We start from the raw sequence: 17,452 nt of genomic DNA on the forward strand, positions 1-17,452 counted from the left end.
TGGTAACCACTGTGGTCTATGTCCCTCTAGGCTGCAAACTCGAATGTCGTGACGAATAAAGCTAAAGATTTGCTATAAGAAATGTAACTGTAAACTAGGACAAAGCTAGGTAAAATTAAGTGCACTTCCTGAAATATCCTGCGATACTTGATAATGATGTAGTCTGCTATGTAAGGTGGCTAAAGTATTTCCCACCAAAAGATTAAAACGATCCAGACTTACCACTATGGCAACTACAAGTACTTCAAATTTAAGAAATTTATTTGTAACACTAATGCAAAGGATCATAATAATTAGTTTGACTATCAGCATTTTTCTACTATGAGAGGAGTCTGTCATTTAACAATTTTAGTTTTAAAGATACATAAAATGTTTTCAGCAAAACCAAATTTTGGCCAAAAAAAAGACCTGAAAATGTATATAATGTGTGTGATGGCTAACAGACTGGAACCTAATGATAGCATGCCAAGCACAAACAAACCACACTGAGGAAGAGGAACAGGAGGTAATCAAATGTTGCTGTCAAATAGGTTTCTTCTCTTATAGCATGTATACACGCAGAAAAGTCGAGTTAGAGAACTGAAAGTTGGTGGACAGGGAAAACAGGGAGATGGGAATTCAAAGAGGTTCACAAATGCAGTGGAGTAGAATTTAATGTTTCTGAGAGTCTCTATTTGTTGTATTCAGTAGCCCATTTTTAATTGAATCCAACACTTGATTAGTGCTCTATGGCAGTGGTTTTCAGTGTGGGGTTCAGGGACCCCTAGGAGTTTCCGAGGACATCCCCAGCAAAATTTATTTTCACCATACTTCCATACAAATAACAGAATGTATGACTATTTTGGTCATGAGTTTCAAACACTTTTTGAAATAAAACATCTTGAAGCAAAAAATCTTATCAAATGGGGTTCTGTGGACTAATTTGTGTCAGTTTAGGGGTCCTTGACGTGAAAAAAGTCTGAGAATTATTGCAGTATGGGGCTGTAGCTCAGTGTCACTTGGTCATGAGTCACAAAATGATGACATTGTGTGCTGGGAAGTCAGAGTGTGACTGCATGATTGCTCACAGAAGAAGATGCGCATGCACAACTAACCATGCTTACTGGTCAACAGAACTTGCATATGATTAAAAATTTCTCAGAGGACTGAATTGAACTACTAATGGACACTAATATCCATTCTAGCTACTTCATTCATATTATCATAAGCAAACAAATGAGGCAATAGTAATGATACAGACAGTGAGGGCTTATGGAATTTTCCTTCAAATGTAATGCAGGCCACAAACAAAATGTGCTGCAGAATGTGGTTACATTGTTTCTCATCTCAATCGTAATCTCATCTAAATGTTAACAAGTCTGTCGTCGTCGCTGTGAACACCCATGGCTACAGTGAGACAAAATAAAAAAAAAAATCTTCATGTGTAGAAACACATTAAAAAGTCGTGACAGTACTGATGACTCTGTTGTACGACCAAGCTGAGTGCAAAACGGCGCCCAAATTACTGTTATACCTCCCTTAAATTACAAAAGACACACAGTTTCAATAAAGTATGTTTAGGAAATAAGGAGTAAAATTTCAAATGAAACTAATATAAAGTACACCTCTTAGTATTACAAGAGAAGAACACCTCCGATCTAAATTCCTCAGTTAGGATGTACTTCCAAGTGAACAACAACAACAACCGTTTTTTTTTCACCTGGGTAGTCAGTAATTCTCTTTGGTCTAGACTAAAACAGCCAGTCTTATGTGCTGCTCTGTTTCCACACAACTATAAGTAAACAGTGTAATATACTCCTTTGTAAGACTATTGATACTACAGTGATAACATTGCAGTCCGCTATTTACATAGACCGAGGGTTTGCCGAGATTACCAGGAGGTGCAGCATTCTGAGATGGGCTGTGGATGGAATCTGGTATGCAGCGTGTGAGCTGGACTTCAGCTCATCAACAATAGTGTGTCTATGCAGCAGGAGGGACGATGGTCTCCTGGACTGGCTCTTTGACAGCACAGTGGATACACACTGAGACAGAGCAAAACAGCTCAGTTCAAAACAATCTTTTATGCTCAGAGGACAAAGAGAAACAGAGGAAGGACTTTAAACACTGAACTCTTCTCATTGGCGTTTCAGTACACCAGTGGTGGTTTTTGTTTTTCTGCCAAAATAACCTCTAGTAGCATTCAACTGTTGGTTGCAGAAATAAATCAAAACAAGAAGGATTTGCTTGAAAATTACTCATTTATTCTTATTTTGCAGAATGTGTAAAGCTAAAGCAATTCTGAATACATTGACACGGTTTGTGGTCTAATATGCAGACGATTTGGTCATTTTAGCCTGTATTACAGAGAATAACAAGAAACACTGACAGAGAACTACTTTTCACAAAAATCAAAACTGGGATGAAACTGGTAATGTTGCACTTAGATTTGCCTTCATTTTTTGCGTTCTAACTTTGAAACAAAACACCGTCATAATATCATCCTCTAAAGTTGATATGATGACCTTGTTAGCAAACAGATGTCTGTTTCATATGTATGGAGCAACATTAGCATTCATTTGGAGTTGTTTTTCTGGCCACTGGACACACTGAAATCCAACACTCAATCTCTTTTTAGGTTTGTTTTGTTCACCACTAACTCGTGAGGGACGTCCATTTTCTATACTGCTTATCTGTCAGAGTCGTGGGGGGGATGGTGGAGCCTATCCAGGCTGACTACGGATGAGAGGCGGGGTTCACCCTGGACTGGTTGCCAATCGATGACAGAGCTGACACACAAAGACAGACAACCACATACACACACACTCACACTCACACTCACACCTAGGAGCAATGTAGAGTAGCCAGTTAACCTAATGTACATGTTTTTGTGATTGTGGGAGGAAGAAAACCCACACAGGCACAGGGAGAACATAGACATAGACAAACTCCACACAGAAGGGCCCAGACCGGGATTCAAACCTGGAACCCTCTTGCTATGAGGCGACAGTGCTAACCTGTAACAGTTATCACAGCGGCTTTAAAGATTTTGTGTCCTTGTGTTTAAAAAAAGACCATAGTCTACATACACTGTGTGACAGAAGTATTGGGACACACCTCTTTATTATGGAATTTAGGTGTGGTGTTGGTCTATTTTTCAGGGGTTGGGTTCCTCCCCTTAACTTCCAGTGAAGGTGAAATCTCAATGCTTCAGCATACCAAGACATGTTGGACAATGCTACGCTTCCAACTTTGAGGCAACAGTTTGGTGAAGGCCCTTTTCTATTCCAGCATGACTGTGTCCCAGTCCACAAAGCACAGTCCATAAAGACATGGCTGGATGAGTTTGGTGTGGAAGAACTTGACTGGCCCACACAGAGTCCTGACCTCAACCCCATCCAACACCTTTGGGATGAACTGGAACAGAGGCTGTGACCCAGGCCTCCTGGTTCAACATCAGTGCCTGATTTCAACAGTAACAGTAACAGTTCTCGCTGTTAAGGTAACAGAAGATTTACTGAGTACTGCTCAAGCTATTTTAATTTATGAAGATATTTCATCTTCTTAAATTGACCAATACTGACTTTAATGTCACAATAATCCATATTACAGCTTAGTTGTTTTTTTTTTAAAAAAGGGACATAAAATCGAGTAAGATTATCCTGCATGAATGTACTCTACCAGCATTTAGTGGAAGAAAACTTGGCATTCATAAACCTTGTTTGACTGTATGCTTTTTCTGTGCTATATTCACATACAAGCATGTCTTTGTCACCAGCTTTCAAATTGCACACCTTGTGGTTTGGTTACCGCCTGGAAAAGTTGATGTGGACTTCTCATTTCAAGGATCATTCAAGAAGGGACATGCACGTCCTGTCCTTCTTAACTTCCACTTCGTCAACATGTGGAGGCTCTGAGACTATATGGTTTGACCTTCATATTTGCCAGGCCGCCCTCTTACTGTGTGGACTCTCAGCATTATGCCGTTTCACAGGTGAATAAGCAGGACTTACCACATCACCACACTGTGCAGAAAATGATCAACAAGACACTGCAGGTTCCAATTATATCCTATGGATCCCAGAACATTTTGTGACAAAAGTAGTATTAGCTTGCTAATTTATCCCATTAAGACAGACAGCAAAAGGGATAATAGATATGTTCACGTATCTGACCTGATTCAAATGCTGTTTAATGATATTTTAACTTAGATTTCACAAAAATAACACAAATTTGAAAAGATTATAACAAGACTGTTGACCCAGTGTCAGTTAGGTCAGCATAATCTGAAATCACTCTGAAACACACATCTCTTCATTTATGCAGACATATACAAAATCTGTGGTGGAATTCATTCAGAATTCTGTTCTTTTTAAGTATAGGTAGTAGTATAAGTAAGTATAAGTAGTAGTACCAACACCACACTGTGAAAATTCTCCACTACATGTGAAAGTGCTGTATTCGAAACATGACTATTCAAGTACAAGTATGGATAATCAGCACTTACTGTATCAAAAGGAAAATGACTTATTGTGTTGTAAAATGTTCCCTGTCAGTGATTTCCTGCTATATCTGACATTTTGGATTAATATTACTGCTGCCTTAAAGTGCATGTTGTATTTTACCAGTTAGGGCTGAGCTCATTTTAACTACTTTGTATGCTGTTGGCTGGTTTCATCTACAGCAGTGCATCATATTCTATAAGATGATCATATGTTTGTCTCTGTCCACTGAGAACGACATATCTCTAAACAGTCAGAAAAACAGCCTATTTTCAGCTTAGTGGTGATGCATTTTACAGCTAACCCCAGCAGCTTTTAAATAGTTTATTTAGCTTGAAAAGGAGGAGGGTTTTCAACACATAAAGGACAACTTTCATGGTTTTCACTGGACAAGAAAGGGATGAAAATTTGTAACCTGAAAAGTAAAGCTGTCAGACAAATGGAGTAAAACGTATAGTATGTTTCTCAGATGTAGTGAAGCAGAAATATAAACTTGCATGGAAACACTCAAGTAAAGTACAAGTACCTTGAATTTGTACAGTACCTCAGTAAATAAATTCTCTCACTGTCATATCTACATCTACCAGGGCAGTTAAGTTTAATATATTGTTAGGCCTCTTGAAACTGAAATTTTGGAAGTTCTGTTATAACTTGCGATTTCCTGCTTATTGCGTTTGGTCTTACCAACATTTCATAGCCTGTGATTAAATATTAAGTCTAAGATATGTCTGTAGTGTCGGTGTAACCCAATTTAATAAATCCATATTCTGAAACCAGTCAGCAATTACTAAGATCTTAGCAAGGAATTTACACACATAATGGATTTAGAAATAGCTGTGACTCAGTCCAGTGGATCATTGGGCAGCAGACACTTGGCAGAAAGACACAGAATGAATGGTCTCATTTAGGATTCTAACTTCATTTTAGAGTTCAAAGTTTAAAATGGGATAGCCAACAGAAGATGAAATTGCCTTTAATCAGTATAGTTTGGTACATTTGCAAGAGAGATTCAGACTTCAATCACAGAGACTAAGGCAGAATAAGCAGTAAGGGATGTTTGCTATGGAGCATGCCAATGAAGAGTACACCCTGCAGGGTAAATGGGGGGAGCAGTTGTCTGAGTTACATGACAAAATCAATAAAGTGCACGTCACATTATTTTCCGTACAGTGACCACAGCAAACGTTCATCCTTTCAAAAGATTCAGACATTATTTTCTGACGTCTCTGATTAAACATATGTATTCAGTAGGGGTAAATCCTGCATCACTGCATCACTGTCCAGCTGCATTATGCTTAAACTCACTTACTAATTTTACTCAGCACTAGTAGCAGCATCAGAAAGCAAAATTGCTAAATAAGTTTGATTTTAAAATTAAAGTTGGCATAGGAAGTATAACACAGATCAGCCGCAACATTAAAACCACCTGCTTAATATTTTGTAGGCCTCTTGTGCTGCCAAAACAGCTCTGACCTGTCAGGGGAGTGGACACAGGACGTCTGGGGGGATTTTGTGGTCACCAACGTCATACAAATTCGGTAAAGAAGGATGTTGTTCAATGACAATTTACTGCTGTTTGGATACAATAATCATTTTGCATCATAAATCATGTATGTGATATGGGCTGTAACATGGGTTCTACATGCTTTTGTTTAGAAATGCCAGACAAGTGGACATGGTTCATTGACTGGTTTTTACATTGAAGAATCAACACAGTAGATTTGATGTGTTGGTTGGTAAGTCATCCCTTGACTCTTGAGTCTAAATGAGTTTCAGTTATTCACTCATAATATGTACAGTCATTTCTTTTAAAGTCATTGGAACAAATAACTGTTTCTTATGTATCAGGATTGATGAAATTTTACAAAGCCCAGTAGTTTCATCAACAAACAGGGACAAATCAGTTTTTTTTCCAGAACTAAATATAAAGTCACAAATATAAAGTTCACATGATGAAATGTTCCTCAAACACAGTGAAGAAATTAATATGTGGTGCAGGCATACAATTTCCGAATGAAAAAACGAATGTATGAATCATCCCAAAATGTTTTGTAGTTGAACTGGAATCAGCCAGACTTCATAATGCTTACATTTCACGCAAAAATAAATAGAAATTGTGGATAATTGAGCACAAAGATACTGATTGTGACAGTGAAGAAACACAGTGCTCCAGTTCCAGCTCCAATGCTCCAGCCTGTGCATGTCAGTAGTAGGTATATTATTGACATGCATGGGCTCCAATGAAGTGCTATCCCATCCCTGAATAAATAACATGCATGAAAATTGACCTTGGATATGATTCAACTTTAACGCTGACATCAGGAGAGTTTTCATATGAATTTCAAATATGCTACAAAACTGCTGACCCTTAGGAAGAAAATACATACAATGTTTATTGAAATAGCTTTTCTGATCCATAATTTCTATCATTAGAATAACACCAGAGGCTGAAAAGCAGCAATAGTAGAATCAGTGTCGCTCATCAATTCGCTCAACAATTTATGTGAGCTATGATTGCTATCAGCCATTCTTCTCTGATTACAGATGTCATGCCTGTTAGTTGAGATCACATCAAATGACACTGAGACAGTAGTAATTGCATGATGTGGAAACAAAATACTCAACAAATGTTCATTTCTTCCTTCGGAGAAAATAAAGCTCCCTGTATCTCAAGAAAATGTCAGTTCAATCAAGAAAGATTTAATCTGAATAAATAAATAATATATTTATTTACATGCATGATAAAGATGAAAATATCTTTGGCATTTAGGCCCTGTCATGACATCATCATATCATAAGAGGGGAGGAGAGGCCGTGGGTGATATCGAATGCTGAAGTTACAGGAATACCAGTTGCTGTGATTTCTGACAGTCTGCTCGTTTGCCATCACCACATCTGGATCCGTGAAAGACAGGCAGCTAAAGCTAGCTGTGTGTGAGTATGAGTTAGTACACCCACACACACACACAAAATACTCATCTTGTGTGAGTCACTGCTAACACTGGTAAGCTAGGTTAACTATCTTCTGTTTTTTGTGTGGAAGTTCATTAGCTTGGTTTGCTAAATTGGTATACATGGTACTATTGTTATCGCCTGCGTGTTTCATATTTCAACTTCTCCTGAGGTAAACCACTTACAGGCATGAAGCTTAGACATTGTTCCCACGGATATGTCCAAAACAGTTTGACACTCCTTTGATAAAGCTGTATAGCTGCAGTACCATATCATTCCTTTAACAAAAAAGTGAGAGGAAATCAAATTCTAGTTTGACTTTCATACTAGTTACTGAGATCTCATGGCAGTGCTGTTGAGCCACTGGAAATTAGTTTGTTCCTGATCTGGTAGTCCGACTTTGCAGGATCTGTCAGAGAGGATGTGACAGAGTTAATGAACTGTTCTGGTCTTTCAAGTGGAACAAATACATTCACTCAATTTGTGAGTCCCAGTGTCAAAAAATGAATTCCAGATATGTGCAGCTATATATGATAACTAAATGAAAACAAACTTGTTCTAGTCAACAATCACTCAAACATCTTGACCCTTGTGTGCCATCTCCCAGAAAACCTTGAATCCTGGGGGGGAAGACGTGGCAGGGATGTAGCCAAATGAATGAGAACATGATATCATGCGCCTGAAATACTTTGGGCGTGATTATTTTCCAGGCAATCGTTCCTGCTCTCCCATTATCACTACTGTCAGTGAGGCTTATCTCTGACTGCCTGCCTCGCCAGTCATGGCTCAGACACATCCTCCAAGCAGCCACTGAGCATTGTTCTAATGAGGTTACAGCCTGAGGCAAAGTGATTTGTTTTGTAGATGTTATTATGGTGGCCTTTTGGCTGGCCCCTTAATTTCATCAACAAAGCACTACTAAACAGCAAAGGTCTTATGGGAAACTGAAGCACTGCACCAATCGCAGAGGGATCTTCTGACATCCTCACACTGGCACTTGTGTAATCCTACATACCAGAGATAGCTGTGTTTTCAGAAGTAAAATATAACACTATTCATTCATAATTAGAGCCTAAGATATTGAGATTTGTTCAGTTTTGATGGTTTGTTTTAATAAAAAAAGCACATCTCTCATACCTTGATAATTATGTGATGCAATTTTTCACACTTAGAACAGAGTACAGGTTGCATATGAAACTTATCCACTATACTTAAACCAAAACAAGCAATGACAGTAAGAAACCTAATGACAAAGTCATAATAAACCAGAGTTTGTACATTTTGAGTGCTAAGATCTTTGTATGGAAATATAATACTTGAATTGACTATGTTTATATGATAAAAATTCAATTAATTATCAGATCAGTGATCTTGCTGTTTGGATCCTGCTCATCCAGCACTAAGTCAACAGGTTGTATCATTTGCTCATTAATACACTTCAATGACATTCAATATGTTGGACTTTGTGGTTAAAAAAGAAAAGAAAAGAAAAGAACAGAAAAGGAATGATCGAAATTGAGCAGCAGAGACAAAGATATCCAAACTTTAGTTCCTGATGTGGTTCAAGTTTTATAAATAATTGACCCTATATTTATCTGGGTTTTGTTAAATCCATAGCAGAGAGAGCTGGCCTGTGTCAGAGGACGGATGTTGTGGCTTATGAGGGCCTTAATTCCCCAGCTACTAGACTGTCTAATCGTATCTTTTATGAAATCCTTCCTGAGTGTTAAGTGCTTGGTGAATGCCTACATCTTTCAAACTCCACACCCTAGTTTCTAACACAAATTACTGTTAAAAAATAAATGTGATTTCTGCTCTGACACTGCTGTTGCTAAGGTTTTGATAGGTCTAATGTAATCTTTGTTGTCATGGTTAAAATAATAAGTACTGGGTTAAGGTTAGATAATGATTGTGGTCATGGTTAACAGAAATCATCACTGACTTCCAGTGGGAAATGTGGAAAACTCAGCAGTTTCACATGGTTAAGTGTGGTGTTTTGATGACCCAGCCATCCACTGACCACCTTCCTCTCTGTGGCTCAATTTCAATTCAATTCAATTCAGTTTATTTATATAGCGCCAATTCACAACAAAAGTTATCTCATGACACTTTCCAATTAGAGCAGGTCTAGACCAAACTCTTTAATTAAATTGTAAAATAGAGAGAGCCCAACATTCCCCCTTGAGCAAGCACTTGGCGACAGTGGCGAGGAAAAACTGCCTTTTAGAAGGCAGAAACCTCGGAGCAGACCCCGGCTCAAGATGGGCGGCCATCTGCCTTGACCGGTTGGGTTGAGAGAGAGAGAGAGAGAGAGAGAGAGAGAGAGAGAGAGCAGGAGAGCGACAGAGAGAGCAAGGGAGAGAGGCAGAGGGGGTGGGGCGTGAGAGAAGGAGCACACAAGCAGAGATGCATAGCAGCAGTAATAATACCAGAAGTATCGAAATGTAGATAATGATAATGACAATGAAGTATACAGAAGGTATTATGGTGATTTTGATAACAATGGTAGTGACAATAATGGTAGTAGCTGTACTGAGTCTTAACAGATTTAAATCAGATTATGACTAAACAGTAGTAATTGCAGTAGGTTTTGAGCAGGACGACAGCAGGACCGCAGCAGGAGGTCCAGTCATGATCGCTAGGAATCTGCGGGACAAGAAAGCACAGGGACTCCAGGGAAGAAGTTGAGTTAGTAATATGCATTAATGGGACATGAATGTGTGCAGAAGGAGAGGGAGAGGAAGAAAGAGCTCAGTGCGTCATGGGAGGGCCCCCGGCAGTCTAAGCCTATAGCAGCATAACTAGGGGCCGGCCTAGGCCAGCCCTAACTATAAGCTTTATCAAAGAGGAAAGTTTTTAGTCTACTCTTAAATATAGAGAGGGTGTCCGCCTCCCGGACCGAAACCGGAAGATGGTTCCATAGCAGAGGAGCTTGATAACTAAAGGCTCTGGTTCCCAGTCTACTTTTGAGGACTCTAGGAACCACAAGTAGCCCTGCATTTTGGGAACGCAAAGTTCTGGTGGGATAATAGGGTACTATTAACTCTTTAAGATAGGATGGTGCCTGACCGTTCAGGGCTTTATAAGTGAGGAGGAGAATTTTAAAATCTATCCTGAATTTTACAGGTAGCCAATGTAGAGAAGCCAGAACAGGAGAAATATGGTCTCTCATGCTGGTTCTTGTCAGTAGTCGTGCTGCAGCGTTCTGGATTAGCTGGAGAGTTTTTATGGATTTACTGGGGCAGCCTGATAGAAGGGAGTTACAGTAATCCAGTCTAGATGTAATGAATGCATGGACTAATTTTTCTGCATCTTTCTGACTCAGGATGTGCCTAATCTTTGCGATATTTCGGAGGTGAAAGAATGCAGTCTTTGAAATATTTGCAATGTGCGAGTTAAAGGACATGTCCTGGTCAAAGATAACTCCTAGATTTCTTACAGTGGAGCTTGAGGCCACGGCTAAGCCATCTATCAATGCAATATCACTGCATAAGTTATTTCTAAGGTGTTCGGGGCCCAGAACAATAACTTCGGTTTTGTCTGAATTGAGAAGTAGGAAGTTGCTGGTCATCCAGGTTTTTATGTCTTTGAGACATGCCTGAAGCTTGACTAGCTGATTTGTTTCATCTGGTTTCATTGATAAGTACAATTGCGTGTCATCCGCATAACAATGAAAATGTATGGAGTGTTTCCTAATAATATCACCAATGGGGAGCATATACAGGCTGAATAATATTGGCCCAAGGACAGAACCTTGGGGAACTCCATGACTAACTTTTGAGAGTGTGGACGATGTATCATGAACATGAACAAATTGAAATCGCTCTGATAAATAAGACTGAAACCAGCTTAATGCAGTTCCTTTGATGCCAATTAGGTGTTCCAATCTGTGCAGTAATATAGAGTGGTCAATGGTGTCAAATGCAGCACTAAGGTCTAACAGTACAAGGACAGAGATAAATCCCTTGTCTGATGCCAGGAGGAGGTCATTTGTGACTTTGACCAATGCTGTTTCTGTGCTATGATGAGCTCTAAAGCCAGATTGAAAAGTTTCAAATAAGTTATTATTTTGAAGAAAGTCATATAACTGATTGGCGACTGTTCTTTCAAGGATCTTGGAAAGAAATGGAAGGTTAGATATTGGTCTATAGTTGCTTAAAACCTCTGGATCAAGTGTGTGTTTTTTAAGGAGAGGTTTGACTACAGCTATTTTAAAGGACTGGGGTACATGGCCTGTTATCAGGGACAGATTGATCATGTCTAATAGACAGGTGCTAAGTAAGGGTAAAGCTTCTTTGAGAAGTTTGGTAGGGATGGGGTCTAAGAGGCATGTTGTTGGCTTGGATGAATATATGAGTGAGTATAGCTGATGGGGATCGATAGGTGAAAAGCAGTCAAGATGAATATCTGTTTCTACTGTTGGTTCTAAGACACTAATGTTTGATGTTACATCCATGAACAGCATCATCTGACTTCCTCATTTAATCCACACAAACTAAAGTCATTGCTGCAACCACTAGAGGGTTTTGTCACGTGAGCATAAGCACGTGCCGTTTTGTGGCACAACTGATGCTGATGTCATCAGGGATGTTTTCTCAAACTTTGCAACAACCACACGAGACAAACAGGTGAACGATGTTCGACTGCTACTTGAAGGAAGATGGATGGAAAAGTATGTACATCATAGAACTTAATGTGTGTCATACCAAGGTATATTACAGTCAACAGTGGTATAGCCTACCTTTCACTTATAAACTATATAGACAAAAGTATTAGGCCACCTGACCATTACACCAACAGGGACTTTGATGACATTGTATTCTAAATACACAGACAGCTTTGCAGCTATAACAGTTTCCACTCTTCTGGGAAGGCTTTCCACAAGATTCTGTGTTTCTGTGGGAATCTTTGCTCATTCATGCAGCAGAGCATTTATGAGGTCAGACACTGATGTTGGACCAGAAGGCCTGGGTCACAGTCTCTGTTCAAGTTCATCCCAAAGGTGCTGGATGAGGTTGAGGTCAGGGTTCTGTGTGGGCCAGTCAAGTTCTTCCACACCAAACTCATCCAGCCATGTCTTTATGGACTTTGCTTTGTGCACTGGGACACAGTCATGCTGGAATAGAAAAGGTTCTTCACCAAACTGTTGCCACAAAGTTGGAAGCATAGCATTGTCCAACATGTCTTGGTATGCTGAAGCATTGAGATTTCTCCTCACTGGAAGTTAAGGGGCTGAACCCAACCCCTGAAAAGCAGAACCATCTCAATACTTTTGTATATATAGTGTATTTCATTCTAGTTTTCCACTGTTTAATACATCGGAAAGTAATGAAATATATATCTACAGAGAGAGAGAGAGACAAAACAGGGTTTGTATTGGATTGCACCCACAGTAGTCAAGCAACAACTGCTGGGGGACAGCAACATCTATGCTGGTTGCATTAGTAATAGCAATTTTTGTTTCCATCACAGGAGCTGGAGCTGATACATAGCCATGACTACTGCAAAGTCACTTGACTGAGGACTGAATGTCAATTCTTTCCCACTGGAGACAAAAGCCAGATCTTGGGAGTTAGAGGGCCTTCTTTCCTGTGTGAAGGGGGGAAAAGCTGGCTGGTATCAGGAGATGCTCTTCCTTTACTATGTATGTGATATTCAATATAAAGCACTGTCCACCCAGTGTAGACATAACATCATTGTATGTGATCATTGTGATCATATCCAAACATACAGCTGTCAGACAGGCATGTTACACATGAGACATGCCTTGTATATATACTGAGTTTATCTAGCTGGGGATTGATGACCTAATTTGACCAAAAAAGTTATTCAGAACTCTTACAGCCCTTTGACGTTGTTCAAATTCGCACATTCATCTTTCTGTTACAGGGAAACTTTTTACTCTATTTTAAACAAAGCCTTCTATGTGGTGATAATTAACAAGAGATGACAGTTTCATGCTGAATAATGAAGTGCACCAAACTGAGTTTTTTTTCTCAGGTAGAAAAGTGCAGTATCATTTTCCAACATGCATCCTTTATTCAGATGAACACACTGTACACAGTACATTACAGATCGTTCTGCTCCTGTACACACAGTGTCAACATGTTATCTGTGTGGAAACATTTCTGACCCTACAGCTAACAGGCCCTGATGTTAATATGAGCCTCACCCTGGTCACTGGGACAATGAGTCTGTCCTAATGCAGAGAGATCAGAGGTGCCCTGATATGAGTGATCATCAGTGTGTATGGGTAAACTGTAGTAGTAGTATGTTTCTCTTGTGCACACAGTAGAGAGACATCCCATGAGAGGGAGCTTTTTAAAGTGAGTGTGGTTAGTTGATTGAAACAACACTCAGTGAGCTTATCAGGAGGTCTCAAACAAGTCGTTATTTGTATGATTATATAGCCTTATTTTGCTCTTAAAGTTTTTAACCACTATTTAAAGAGATGTTATTGTTCATCAGTGAATCACTTAACACCCATCTAACTAACCTCTAACTCTGTCAGTGTCACTGTTGTGAGCAGTGTTGCATGGACATGTTTGATGGGTGTATTATATCACGTCTGACATTTGAGTCTCTTTTAATCACATCGCTCAAGAGATGGCACAATTCACTGGCTGGTTGGTCCACTGCTTTGGCACTGACTGAAATACCCCAACGCCTGAATGGGCTGTCACGTAAATCTCTGCTCATGGTCTCCAGGGGATGAACACTGAAGGAATTCATTCACTTTGACAACTGCCTGACATTTCATTTTGCACCATCGGGTCGTTCGTAATAACAGTCACATCACCTCAAGCTATACTTCGTGTTTAGCGCTAATTAGGAAATGTTAACATGCCAAATTAAAATGGTGAACATGGTTGACATTATACTTGTGAAATATTAACATGTTGGCTAGTTAAATGGGTATTTATGACCTGTTGCTGGCGAGAGGAGTTTGGTGACGAGAATTGTCATCTTTTGAAGAACTATAAATACAAGTTCTATTCATACTTTCATATAAGTCACCATCAATTCAGTGGTACCCTGGCAATCAGTAAGACAAAATGAATGGAATGATCAGTCTGGGGTTTCGCAGAACTGTCCATCCAGTATGTCCACCATCAGTGCTTGGTGAGTGCGCTTGGTGAGCCATTGCTGCTCCCTTGTCCTTTTAAGGAGACAGATGTATTGAAATATGAAAAGTATTTAAGACTTTTGAAATTGGTCTGGTCTCACATAAACTGCAACCAAACCCAAATACTTAGCAAATGATTACATATTAAAAGCAAATTGTTACATCATTGCAAACCTGCGTATGCTGCACGACAGCACACATGCAAGGTCTTAGGACTGAGGGGCCACAAGTGCGTGAAAGTTTTCGTTGGATTCAATGAAAAACAGATGTGCACTATAGTTTCCACATATTTCCCTCAGAAAAGACTGGCATTCATTTGTGCACATCTGACTCAAAGATGTTGTTATTCTGTCATTTTTAGAGTCTTATTCATCACTGGAGTGTATTCAGATAAAAGCTTACTTTTCATCTTACTTTTGACTTGCATTCATACAGCCTCACAATGCTTCCTGGATTATTTGAACATTTTGGAACATTTTTATTAGCGATCAGCGATTTCAAAGGATGTCTCTCTTGCATCAGCAGCTTGTGAATACAATTGATGTACAAGCAGGTCAGACAGTGAGTTGACTTGAACCTAGCTATCATGTGGACTGGCTGCCTCCACTGAGTGATCTTTGGCACAGTGGAGGCAGATCAAAGTATTGTGATTGAGGCCCTACATTTTCTAAATGCCAACAGCACTGCTCTAAATAGAGATTTTTAAATAGACACTGGTGTCTATTAATACTTCCCAGTTCTGCCCCATTTTGACTTTTGTGGAACTCCTCATGCAGTGACTCACACACTATTCCTGAATGTGTGCTGTTATTTATTTTTAGAGGCTTTGAGGATGATCTCTCACATGGGATCAGGCACACAGTGATTAAATGGATTTCTCTTCTCTTCTCACCAAAGCCAACAAAAAGCACATGGTTAGCTAGAAAACATGTTAAAACAGTCAAGGTGTACAATGTACGTGTAGGGTGGTTATATTATTGTATATATTATACAATATAATTAATATATCTGTATTGTTTAACCACACTAAGGGAAGGTTTGCTTTGCTCTAAGCTCTGTATAGTGCTGAATACCATCGTTTACCCCTGTTTTCATGTTTATGTTTATAATTTGCTTTCATCAGAGTTTAGTTTACAACATACAATTTCAGTTAATGTGAATCTAGCCAGAAATGCTAGCATGGTGTTTATGTAAACCTTTAGACTGAGCTGACATGGCTGATGGTAGACTTATCACCATGGATCAGAAAAGACAAAAACGCAAATGAATTGGCACATTTTCTGTCCTTGAAAAAATTTTTTGTGGGAAAATTTTTTTTTAAAGATTTTTTCAGTTTCCACAGAAATATGCACAAAGTCATCACCAGTGATAATGGAGTAGTGTGTGTCTCACTGCAATGCGGGACATGCGCTTCTTGAACAAATAGAAAAATAATCTAAATTTCATTATCATGCTCCACTGAGCCCTCCTGACATGTGGTCAAATAAAATAATTCACACGGATATAAAATATACAGGCTTTTATCACCAAAAATAACTCTTGCACAAACTATACAAACACTAAACATTATCCATTATCAACAATAATCTATTAATAATATGAGATCATTCTCTAACAGAGCCTAATTTGTGTGCCAGTCAGCTTTTACACAAACTCCATTTCGCAGGAACAGGAGAAGCTGTGGAAAACCTAATAGCTGTTATAATGTGGCAAAGCGAAAGCGATGGATCAGTGATACTGCACTGAGTTCTGTGTAGTTTCTACTGAATGTATAGAGGATGTTAATCATCTGTATCTCTGCAGAATAACTTTAACCACAAGCCTTTTAAATCATTATTTGTAATGGATGGTCCTCTGCTGCGACTGGTAAAAGCAAAGTAACACGACTCTTCTAACTCTTTCATTAGATTAACTTAAGGTAAAGTGGCTGACTGATGTAGTCCTAACAGGGGACAACTTATTGTTGTACATTTTTGTTACCGAAATATAATCCTAAATTAAAGTTTGAGATACAGTTGGTGTTTTTCCCTATTTTTCTTACTGTCAACAAATTCGGTCTAACTCTCAACACTTTCTGACTTCCCTAACTTATCTGTGGCACAAAGTTTAATTTCAGGGTGGCTGTGGTTCAGGAGGTAGAGTGGGCCGTTCACCGACTTGAAGGTCGGTGGTTCAATCCCTGGCCCTACAGTCCACATGTTGTACCACCTTGCATGGTATCTTCTGCTGACAGTTTATAAATGTGTGTGTGAATGGCTGAATGCTGTCTTGTGTTGTAAAGCACTTTGAGTGGTCAGTCAGACTAGAAAGGCTCCATGTAAGTCCAGTTACCACTTATAAATGGCTCAGTGATTTCATAAAGCGGCTTTGTATTGTAGTTTTTGCAAACTTTACACAAACAGGGATAACTTTGGTTTCTACTGGGGTTTATTTTCTATTGTGGATGCATACATATTTGTTGTGCTCCTTTATTACAACACAGGATGGTTTGAGTGAGACTCAGATAAACTACAGCTCGTGCATTAGCAATAATGAAGGAACATGTCGCCCAGTCTACTGACTGTTTGAGTTCCCGTCAAGCTTTCCCATTTCACACTGTACAGATGGTGTTTATAGTGATGGCAACTGTCCACTAAAACATTGTGTCCTTGATGTCAGACAGAGGTAGTCAAAAGAAGGATTATCATTTCTATCTGTAAATTAAATGCATTTAATTGCTACATAAGACTGAGACTGAGGCTAAAGCTGCTCCAGGCAAAAAGTCAGCATCCTCACCAGTTTATTGTCCATGTAGAAGACATGGAAATAAAGAAACAGCAGTGTTCTTGTGATGCTGCGTAGTGCATTTTCTTTATTTCTAAAGATTTCAGAAAAGAATATGTTGGCCTATTCA

General features: G+C 39.2%; 1 long non-coding RNA gene across 2 annotated transcripts; it reads left to right on the plus strand.

Annotated features, from left to right (window-relative positions):
* Positions 1–3,314: 3,314 nt before the first annotated feature.
* On the plus strand, positions 3,315–8,736 carry LOC124060628. 2 transcript variants are annotated; one of them, XR_006843605.1, is made up of 4 exons: positions 3,315–3,481; positions 3,758–3,973; positions 5,926–6,019; positions 7,252–8,736. It is a non-coding gene; the product is annotated as an uncharacterized LOC124060628 (long non-coding RNA). The 2 variants fall into 2 exon arrangements; XR_006843606.1 differs by lacking the exon at positions 7,252–8,736 and adding an exon at positions 6,138–6,843.
* The last annotated feature ends 8,716 nt before the right edge of the window (positions 8,737–17,452 follow it).

Source organism: Scatophagus argus, chromosome 6, assembly GCF_020382885.2.
Source record: "Scatophagus argus isolate fScaArg1 chromosome 6, fScaArg1.pri, whole genome shotgun sequence".
Taxonomy (NCBI): Eukaryota; Metazoa; Chordata; class Actinopteri; family Scatophagidae; genus Scatophagus; species Scatophagus argus.